Source organism: Archocentrus centrarchus, unplaced genomic scaffold (assembly GCF_007364275.1).
Source record: "Archocentrus centrarchus isolate MPI-CPG fArcCen1 unplaced genomic scaffold, fArcCen1 scaffold_117_ctg1, whole genome shotgun sequence".
NCBI lineage: Eukaryota > Metazoa > Chordata > Actinopteri > Cichliformes > Cichlidae > Archocentrus > Archocentrus centrarchus.
In genome coordinates this window covers 102,723-112,359 of record NW_022060163.1, presented here as the reverse complement: position 1 = coordinate 112,359, position 9,637 = coordinate 102,723, and the positions used below count along the sequence as shown (strand labels likewise).

At 34.0% G+C, this 9,637-nt stretch overlaps 1 long non-coding RNA gene across 1 annotated transcript; it reads right to left on the bottom strand.

Moving 5' to 3' along the window:
* Positions 1-4,468: 4,468 nt before the first annotated feature.
* LOC115775396 (uncharacterized) lies at positions 4,469-5,261 on the bottom strand. Its single transcript, XR_004019313.1, has 4 exons — positions 5,166-5,261; positions 4,826-4,864; positions 4,712-4,741; positions 4,469-4,625 (listed from the first exon to the last, which is right to left on the bottom strand). It is a non-coding gene; the product is annotated as an uncharacterized LOC115775396 (long non-coding RNA).
* Between the last annotated feature and the right edge of the window lie 4,376 nt (positions 5,262-9,637).

The following is a 9,637-nucleotide window of genomic DNA, read 5'->3' as shown; positions in this document are numbered from 1 at the left end:
TGTCAAAAACAACCCTGAATTTTTTAATAAACCTGGAATTTCTGAGTGAAAAACTCAGATTTATCACGGACTATATTGTGCTGTGGTACTTCTATTACAGAATCCACCTGTGATTTATCAATGTACCCTTCAACAAGAGATTTTATACTCTCGAAATTCACTTTTTCACAACAATCATGTGTCTGTGTTATTCCTTTAGCTTTTAAAACAACTTTTAAATTTTTGGTTTTATAACCATAACTTTTAGCACCTGAAGAGACAAAATCGATAATAAAATCATCAGGATCTAATTCACTTGTTAACTCCCCTAGATATTTGCCTAAAGGCAGAGGACAATCCCCATCTCTATTAATATATATTAAACTGTCTGTGTCGTAATATAGAACTTTTTCCTGTAGTTTATCTAAATACTTGTACAGCTCTAGGTGCCCGTAAGCTGTGGTGAAAACAGCAACAAAGATGTTGTCTGTGCGGTTTGGTATGGAGATATCAGGATGAACCCACTGAACAAGGGCTAATTGATCACTGACAAAAGAGAAATATTTTACTTTATATTTAGGTGAAAACATATAATTGAAAAATTGTTCAGGCTCACTGACCAGAGTGTTTTGGGTTAGATTGTTTCTCTGTCCAAACTTTCCCCAAAGGCTATTTAGACATAGTTTAGCAACCTGTCTTTTAGCTTGATTAAAATTTATTTTTCCGGGTCTAAGGCAATCCCCTGGTTGATTAAATAATCTGCAATGTAACTCTGTTTACTGTCTTCATCGACAGCATCATCAGGGTACCCTGAAGCCTCCTGTTTATCCTTTAAAAAAGTTTTCACATAATCACTAAATAATGTATTACTTTTTCTTTCAAAATGCCAAACTTCTGTGATTTTAATTATTTGATACCCCTTATCAAGAGCAGTATTGAATTCAGGAGTAGTCCAGACACCTGTCAGAGCCCGGGCCTCATTGCTGTGGTTACAGGCTGAATCTTGGTTGTTTTGTTCAGCACAAGTTTTACAGAGTGTGAATATCAACTTCCCTGACCTGGTTCGGAAAGGTAATACAGGAAAAAGCAGCCCTCGTGGGGTTGCACTATGGCTCTTATAAGTCCAAAATAGTTTTTAGGGTTTTGAAAGTCCCTGAATATAATTTTAGGATGCCCTAGAGGGTAATGCTTAGTGGAATTAACATAAGGATACAGAGAGGTAAAGTCCACGTAGTGGACCTTCTCATTTTCCTGGGCTGTATATCTCAAACGTGCAGCACACGTTCGGCCTCCGAACAAAGCGTCACGGGGGTGTAGAGGTTCTGGAGGGTTGAAAGCATTTAAGAATGCCTTAACATCTGGGTCATACTGTTAAGACTATTCCAAGTATGTTCCCACATAACATGTATTACAAACCCATTGTTTCTTAATCGTTGTAATTTGGTAAGTGTGGCAACATAAACATCTCCGAAAGATTTCCCCAGAAAGGGTGTTTTTCATGTTGATTTGGGTAACACATGGCACAGCCGTGCCAGAAACAGCCAAGAAACTCAAACACATGTCTGACCTCTGAATCTAAAAAGCCATCAACATAAAAATTTTCAACTTGTCTTTCGCCTTTATTAAGGGCATGTTGTATGAAAGACCCTCGTGTATAAGATTCGTATTCTAACCACTGGATCGATGCTGAAGAAAAAGATTTTACCTGCCTTCTGTATAGTTCAGGGACGGTTAATGCTAAAGTGTTTGGGGTCATAAAATTTGTCTGAAAAGATTTCATACAGGCTGATGCAATGGTAGTGCAAGCAAAAGGATCAATTCCTGCTACTTCCATGAAGCCCTTTCTAAAATGGTACAACCTTGAGCTAATATGTCTACATCATTTTCACAGTACAATAATGCCTCTCTCATAAAATCAAAAACTTTACCTCTTTTAGTGTTGTACCACTTATAAAAGTTTCTCTGACCCTCTGTTGTCATACGTTCTAGACCATAAGCTGATGGTGCTGGATAAGGTCCTATGTATGACAGATTATTCTTACAACTAAATGAATGGGGAAAATAGCCCTTAACTTTGTCGTGAAAACCTAAGGCTTTTGGTATTGCTGATAAAGGCATTGGGAGGAAACAGGAAGAATCAATATATTTTGGTTAAAGTCAGGGTCTATGAAACTGATAACTTTAGATCCTTGCATTATTATGTTTGGTTAAGACCCTGTCGAGCCATTACAGATAATATTAAATAGCCATCGAACCCTTTAGAATTATGAGCAATGAGAACACTATCCTTGAAATAAGGTCTTCTAAAATGGAGTAAGAAAGCTTCAACACAATTGCAACCTTTAGCAAACCACTTGTGACCCTGATTTGTTTCTGTACATACAAGAAATGGTTTGTGTTCACCAGTCTGGTCTACAAATGTCTCAAAATCATAGTAAACTATTTTCTTACTGTCTTTTGTTTCTTTTTCCAATTTCTTAATGTAACACTGATGAGTATCAACCCCAGAGATCTCCATACCACAGATTACACATTTGACATCATTACATTTATGCTGGGTACCTTTTTTAGTTACATAGAAACATAACCGCATTGTTGACATTTTTTATAATTTGGCAGTTGCTAACAAATCTGTCACCTATCTGTTTTGGTTTTTTATGACGGATGTAACATTCTTTAGACCTGCAGACTCTATTACAATCAGAACAGATTTCTGAATAATAAAAAAACCCTGTTTACATTCAGGATCCAGACACACTGCACAGTAGCCTCCACAATGATGGGATACAGGGTTATTAAACCCTGTGTAACAGTATTGACATGCATGCTTGGTGCCCAGAAAAGCTTTTAGATTTTTAATTGCATAATAATGATTTTGAAACAGAAAAAGAAATAAAACTTTTTCCCTTTTGGGAGATTGTGTATCAAATTTCTTTAAATCACGATCCCATTCGGTTCTGTAAAAGACAACGATCTTACAATCCAGAGCTAATTCAAATTTATAAACATCATTAAAGCTGACAGGTCGGTCTTCAGATATACCGGCACTTGCCTGGATTTGTTTACCTAAGTCCTCAGTCTGGGAATCATTTAATTCAGGGTTCAAAAGATGAGCTAAATTGATTGCAAAACACAGGTGATTGTTATTCCCGAGAACGTATAAAAAACGTCTTTTTTTACGTATTATTTCATTGTTGAGGATTTTTTTCAAAGTCTCTTACCACTACCGCTAGGAGGCCTAACAATTTGAGCCGTTAACGTTAATGACGAGTCAGTAAAAACACTCCAGTTTGACTGTACAGCTCTTAGTAAGAGGCTTTCAAATTCAGATAAATTGATATCATCATAACTGTCATGAACTCTGATAACTGAAGAGACATTATGTTGTAGATCTCTGCCCTGTAGTTCTAACTGCACTAAATCGCCATGCTGAATCTGAGCCAGAAGCCTACTTATAATCTCACGTGCGGATGTTAATACAGCCTGGTAATATCGTCCATAGTCAGGAACATTTTCAGGCATCGGGAAATTTAAAATCTGTCTAATTTCAAGGTTATTGAATTTACTACGTGAAACAATATCAAAGGGAGGTCCCTGAGTCTCAGAAATAGGAATCTCTTCACCACCCCCCTGCTGGATGCTTGGCACAGTTGGAAAAGTACCTACAGTAGCTGATGCTGGTGATGTTGGGGATGCTGGTGATGTTGGGGATGCTGGTGATGTTGGGGGTGCTGGTGATGCTGGTGATGTTGGGGATGCTGGTGATGCAATTGAAGCAGGTACAGCAGCAGGTACAGCAGCAGGTGCTGGAACAGTAGGTACAGCAAAATGTACTGTAGAACAATTTGTTTGAACCGAACAGGGATTTTCACAGGGTCTCTGATTTAACAGGTTTATCTCATCTAATAATTCAGATGGTATAGGCGGTTGATTAGACTGTAATTGAGCTAAAGCATTATCGATAGCGTCAAAAACATCAAATGCATTGTGATTTTGAGGGGGATCAGTACTGTTATCAGATGTATTATCAACATGTGAAGAGCTTAAAGAGTTCACAGAATCAATAACAGGATTGGATTGACTAGTGTTCTCTCTATTTTCACCCCCTAACAAGGCTAAAGCTGCATTTAAATCTCTAAAATAATCATTATTAGACATTTTAATGTTGTTAAATCAAAACACAGTCCAAAACAAAACAAAAAACAAAAACAAAACAAAAGTTTAGGTCACTTTTTCAGACATAAGTGATTTAATAAGTTTAATAACTCTAACAAGAGTGTAAATATTTTACGAAGAACTTGGGTGTATTTGCGTCTGGACCTCCTCTCATTTCTCCGCCTCCTTTCTGCGTATTGGTATGCGAGCTCCAGTCACACTTTTGCCTCCTGAAAGATAGATTTTTAAAAAATAATAAAACAAAACATAGTTAACATTCTCACCTATCTTTAATACTTATGTGGGTAAATGGATTAGGGTTTTGTCACCTCTGTCAACTGTGAGATGTTTTCCTATTGAGGTAGCACCACGGAGAATCTGTCTTTGGCTGTCTGTGAGTTTACAGCCTTTAGAAGCTGAACCGAGGCGAGTTCTTTTCGGAGAGGAGAAAGCTCTCTGATCGTGAAGATAGCGGTCTAAGTCAGATATGTCTGAAATGTTTTTTAAAAAGTGTGTTATTTTTAAGTCGTTTTGTTTTTTGTCTGAAAAAATATATATAACAAAAAAAAAGCCATACCAACATCTGACTCCTCAATCAATTCAACATCTGAAAAGAAAAAAAACGTTATATGACCTCATTATTCATCAAAAACACGTGGTGAAAAAAGAGAAAAAAAAAAAAAAAACTTACCGTCATCTGTGTCTGAAATAGAGGCAATGAACGTGTCATCTAAAAGTAAAAAACAATTTAGAAAAGTAGTTTTTAAAATGATCTAAAACCTAAAAACAGAATTTGATGTACCTGAATAATCCATGTCTTTATCAAAAATCCTAGTGACAGTTACAATTAGAGGAACAAACTAACAGCATATTACACTGAGGCTCTTTATAGGTTTGTGTGTTTGACAGTTAGATTTTATCATACTTCTTTCTAAGGCGGGCCTGTGATCTATAATAACCTATATATTTTTTAAAGTTATGAAGCTGAAACTAAGCATACAAATAAAAAGTGGAAATAAAACGTAACTTACCTCAAAAAAAAGGTGTCAACATTTAGTAGATTCAGTTGTTTTTTTCATAAACAAGACAGGCTCTGATGTGCTCACTGTTCAGTCCAAACCAATTATGAAATTGATCGATCGGAAAAAAGAGGTGTGGGTTACTTATCTTACAGAAACAGATGCGTACAACAAGCTAAAGAGGTTCGGTGACCGTTATTTTCTGTATCTTACCTAAAGCAAACAGAGGTGTTACCGTCAAAAGAGAGGCCCTGAATAGGGGGGCATAGGTGGGGCCCCACTGAAGTCTAAAGTATTGGTTTTTCTTTTTTCAATACCGTAATACACTGTAATACACTGTAATACAGAGAGGTGGATAACATCTCAAAGCGGCTCGACATCTCAAAGCGGCTCAACATAGGAGGGAGGAGGGAGGAGGGAGGGGTAGGTTTTTAGTGTCTATTTTCTGTTACAGGTCAGTGGAACTAGAAAACAGAAACTTTTAAAAAAAAAAACAGATGATTTCACTAATTTACTTTTATTTTACTTTTTAAAAATTTAATTTTTAGTTTACTTTTTAAATTTTAATTTACAATTTACAATTTTATTTTTTTTAATTTACAATTTCATTTGCTTTCATTTTTTTCATTTACTTTTATTTTTTCAATTGTATTTTTTACATTTTAGTTTTTACATTTTATTTTTAATTTACAATTTTATTTTTTAATTTTCAATTTTATTTTTAATTTTCAATTTTATTTTTTAATTTTCAATTTTATTTTTAATTTCAATTTTATTTGCTTTCATTTTTTAGTTTTCATTTACTTTTTAGTTTTTGTCATTTACTTTTATTTTTTCTTGCTTATATATTTTCATTTGCTTTTCTTCTTTTTATTTATTTTATTTGCTTTTATTTTCAATTATATTTTTTAATTTACAATTTCATTTTTTAATTTTTCTTTTTCCTCAGAAGAATTAAACACAAAACCCTAACTGAGGAGGAGGAGGAGCAGGAGGAGGAGCAGGGGGGAGGAGCAGGAGGAGGAGCAGGAGAGAGAGAGAGAGGCGGGGGCAGAGAGGAAGGGAGGAGGGGCGAAAGTTCAGGCTTGCCAACCTTTCTGTCTGACCTAATTCTGATCACATTCACGGTGGCACACAGAGGTCTCAGTAGGCTCACTAACGGTGTCCTGGTGCTGTCTTTGCGAAAACCGGGTAAAACGAATCTTGATTTCATTACTTTTTTTAGACGGAATTAAACATATACAAATAAAATTAAGTAAAGATTTCCAATGTGGTCCACAGCAAAATGTTTCAGTCATAGCTGAATGAAAAATGAAAAGAAAAAAAACAAACTATACATGCTGTAATGTCTCACACAAATGAAATGACAAGTCCTGTGCCTTTTTATTTATTTATGTTTACAAAATAAAAAGAAAATACCCAATTAAAATAAATATATAAATATATATATATATATATATAAATATATATATATATTTATGTATACTTTCACCCACCTCCCCCTATAGTGACACATAAGCACCAACCCTGACATTCATTTCCATATACCCCTTACATAATATTATCAATTTTTATAATCTACATTCAATTAAAAATATGACGTCATCTATATGAAAATTGCTTATCTTATCTATGCTATAGATCTTTATCTATTACTGATAAGATCTTGACATGCATTTGACAGAAGGTGGTACCTTATACCTCCTCTCACTGTGTTGGTAGAATTCTTTCTTTGTTGTGAAAATTCTTAATTTGATCTTTCTTTAATACTAGCTTTGATATTAAAAGTCTCACTGCACTGCTAGAATTAAATACATTGTTCTCACAATTCTGAATATGATCTTTGAATACTGGCTTTGAGCTCAGAATTCTCAGTGTGTTGGTAGAATTCTTCCTTTGTTGTGACAATTCTTAATTTGATCTTTCTTTAATACTAGCTTTGATATTAAAACTCTCAGTGCACTGCTAGAATCAAGACATTGTTCTAACAATTCTGAATATGATCTTTGAATACTGGCGTTGCGCTTAGAATTCTCAGTGTGTTGGTAGAATGCTTCCTTTGTTGTGACAATTCTTAGAATTCTTTATAGCTTAGAATTCTCAGTGTGTTGGTAGAATTCTTCCTTTATGGTGACAATTCTTAGAATTCTCAATGTGTTGGTAGAATTCTTCCTGTGTTGTGATAATTCTTAGAATTCTTAGAAGCTTAGAATTCTCAATGTGTTTGTAGAATTCTTCCTTTGTTGGGACAATTCTTAGAATATTCTTAGAACCTTAGAATTCTCAATGTGTTGGTAGAATTCTTTCTTTGTTGGGACAATTTTTAATTTGATTTTTCTTTAATACTATCTAGATAATAAAAGTCTCAGTGCACTGGTAGAATTAAGACATTGTTCTCACAATTCTGAATATGATCTTTGAATACTGGCTTTGCGCATAGAATTCTCAGTGTGTTGGTAGAATTCTTCCTTTGTTGTGACAATTCTTAGAATTCTTTATAGCTTAGAATTTTCAGTGAGTTGGTAGAATTCTTCCTTTGTTGTGACAATTCTTTGAAGCTTAGAATTCTCAATGTGTTGGTAGAATTCTTCCTGTGTTGTGATAATTCTTAGAATTCTTAGAAGCTTAGAATTCTCAATGTGTTTGTAGAATTCTTCCTTTGTTGTGACAATTCTTAGAATATTCTTAGAACCTTAGAATTCTCAATGTGTTGGTAGAATTCTTCTTTTGTTGTGACAATTCTTAATTTGATCTTTCTTTAATACTAGCTTTGATATTAGAATTCTCAGTGCACTGGTAGAATTAAGAGATTGGTCTCACAATTCTGAATATGATCTTTGAATACTGGCTTTGAGCTTAGAATTCTCAGTGTGTTGGTAGAATTCTTCCTTTGTTGTGACAATTCTTAGAAGCTTAGAATTCTCAATGTGTTGGTAGAATTCTTCCTGTGTTGTGATAATTCTTAGAATTCTTAGAGGCTTAGAATTCTCAATGTGTTTGTAGAATTCTTCCTTTGTTGTGACAATTCTTAGAATATTCTTAGAACCTTAGAATTCTCAATGTGTTGGTAGAATTCTTCCTTTGTTGTGACAATTCTTAGAATATTCTTAGAACCTTAGAATTCTCAATGTGTTGGTAGAATTCTTCCTTTGTTGTGACAATTCTTAGAATATTCTTAGAACCTTAGAATTCTCAATGTGTTGGTAGAATTCTTTCTTTGTTGTGAAAATTCTTAATTTGATCTTTCTTTAATACTAGCTTTGATATTAAAAGTCTCACTGCACTGCTAGAAGTAAGACATTGTTCTCACAATTCTGAATATGTTCTTTGAATACTGGCTTTGAGCTTAGAATTCTCAGTGTGTTGGTAGAATTCTTACTTTGTTGTGACAATTGTTAAAAATCTAAGATGTTTAGAATTCTCATTGTGTTAGTAGAATTTTTCCTTTGTTGTGATAATTCTCAATGTGTTGATAGACTTTTTCCTTTGTTGTGACAATTCTTAATTTGATCTTTCTTTAATACTAGCTTTGATATTAGAACTCTCAGTGCACTGCTAGAATTAATACATTGTTCTCACAATTCTGAATGTAATCTTTTAATACTGGTTTTGAGCTTAGAATTCTCAATGTGTGGTAGAATTCTTCCTTTGTTGTGACAATTCTTAATTTGATCTTTCTTTAATACTAGCTTTGATATTAAAACTCTCAGTGCACTGCTAGAATCAAGACATTGTTCTAACAATTCTGAATATGATCTTTGAATACTGGCTTTGCGCTTAGAATTCTCAGTGTGTTGGTAGAATTCTTCCTTTGTTGTGACAATTGTTAAAATTCTAAGACGTTTAGAATTCTCATTGTGTTAGTAGATTTTTTCCTTTGTTGTGATAATTCTCAATGTGTTGATAGACTTTTTCCTTTGTTGTGACAATTCTTAATTTGATCTTTCTTTAATACTAGCTTTGATATTAGAACTCTCAGTGCACTGCTAGAATTAATACATGGTTCTCACAATTCTGAATGTAATCTTTAATACTGGTTTTGAGCTTAGAATTCTCAATGTGTTGGTAGAATTCTTCCTTTGTTGTGATAATTCTTAGAATTCTTAGAAGCTTAGAATTCTCAATGTGTTGGTAGAATTCTTCCTTTGTTGTGACAATTCTTAATTTGATCTTTCTTTAATACTAGTTTTGATATTACAACTCTCAGTGCACTGCTAGAATTAAGACATTGTTCTCACAATTCTGAATATGATCTTTGAATACTGGCTTTGCGCATAGATTTCTCAGTGTGTTGGTAGAATTCTTCCCTTGTTATGACAATTCCTCGAAGCTTAGAATTCTCAGTGTGTTGGTAGAATGCTTCCTTTGTTGTGACAATTCTTAGAATTCTTTATAGCTTAGAATTCTCAGTGAGTTGGTAGAATTCTTCCTTTATGGTGACAATTCTTAGAAGCTTAGAATTCTCAATGTGTTGGTAGAATTCT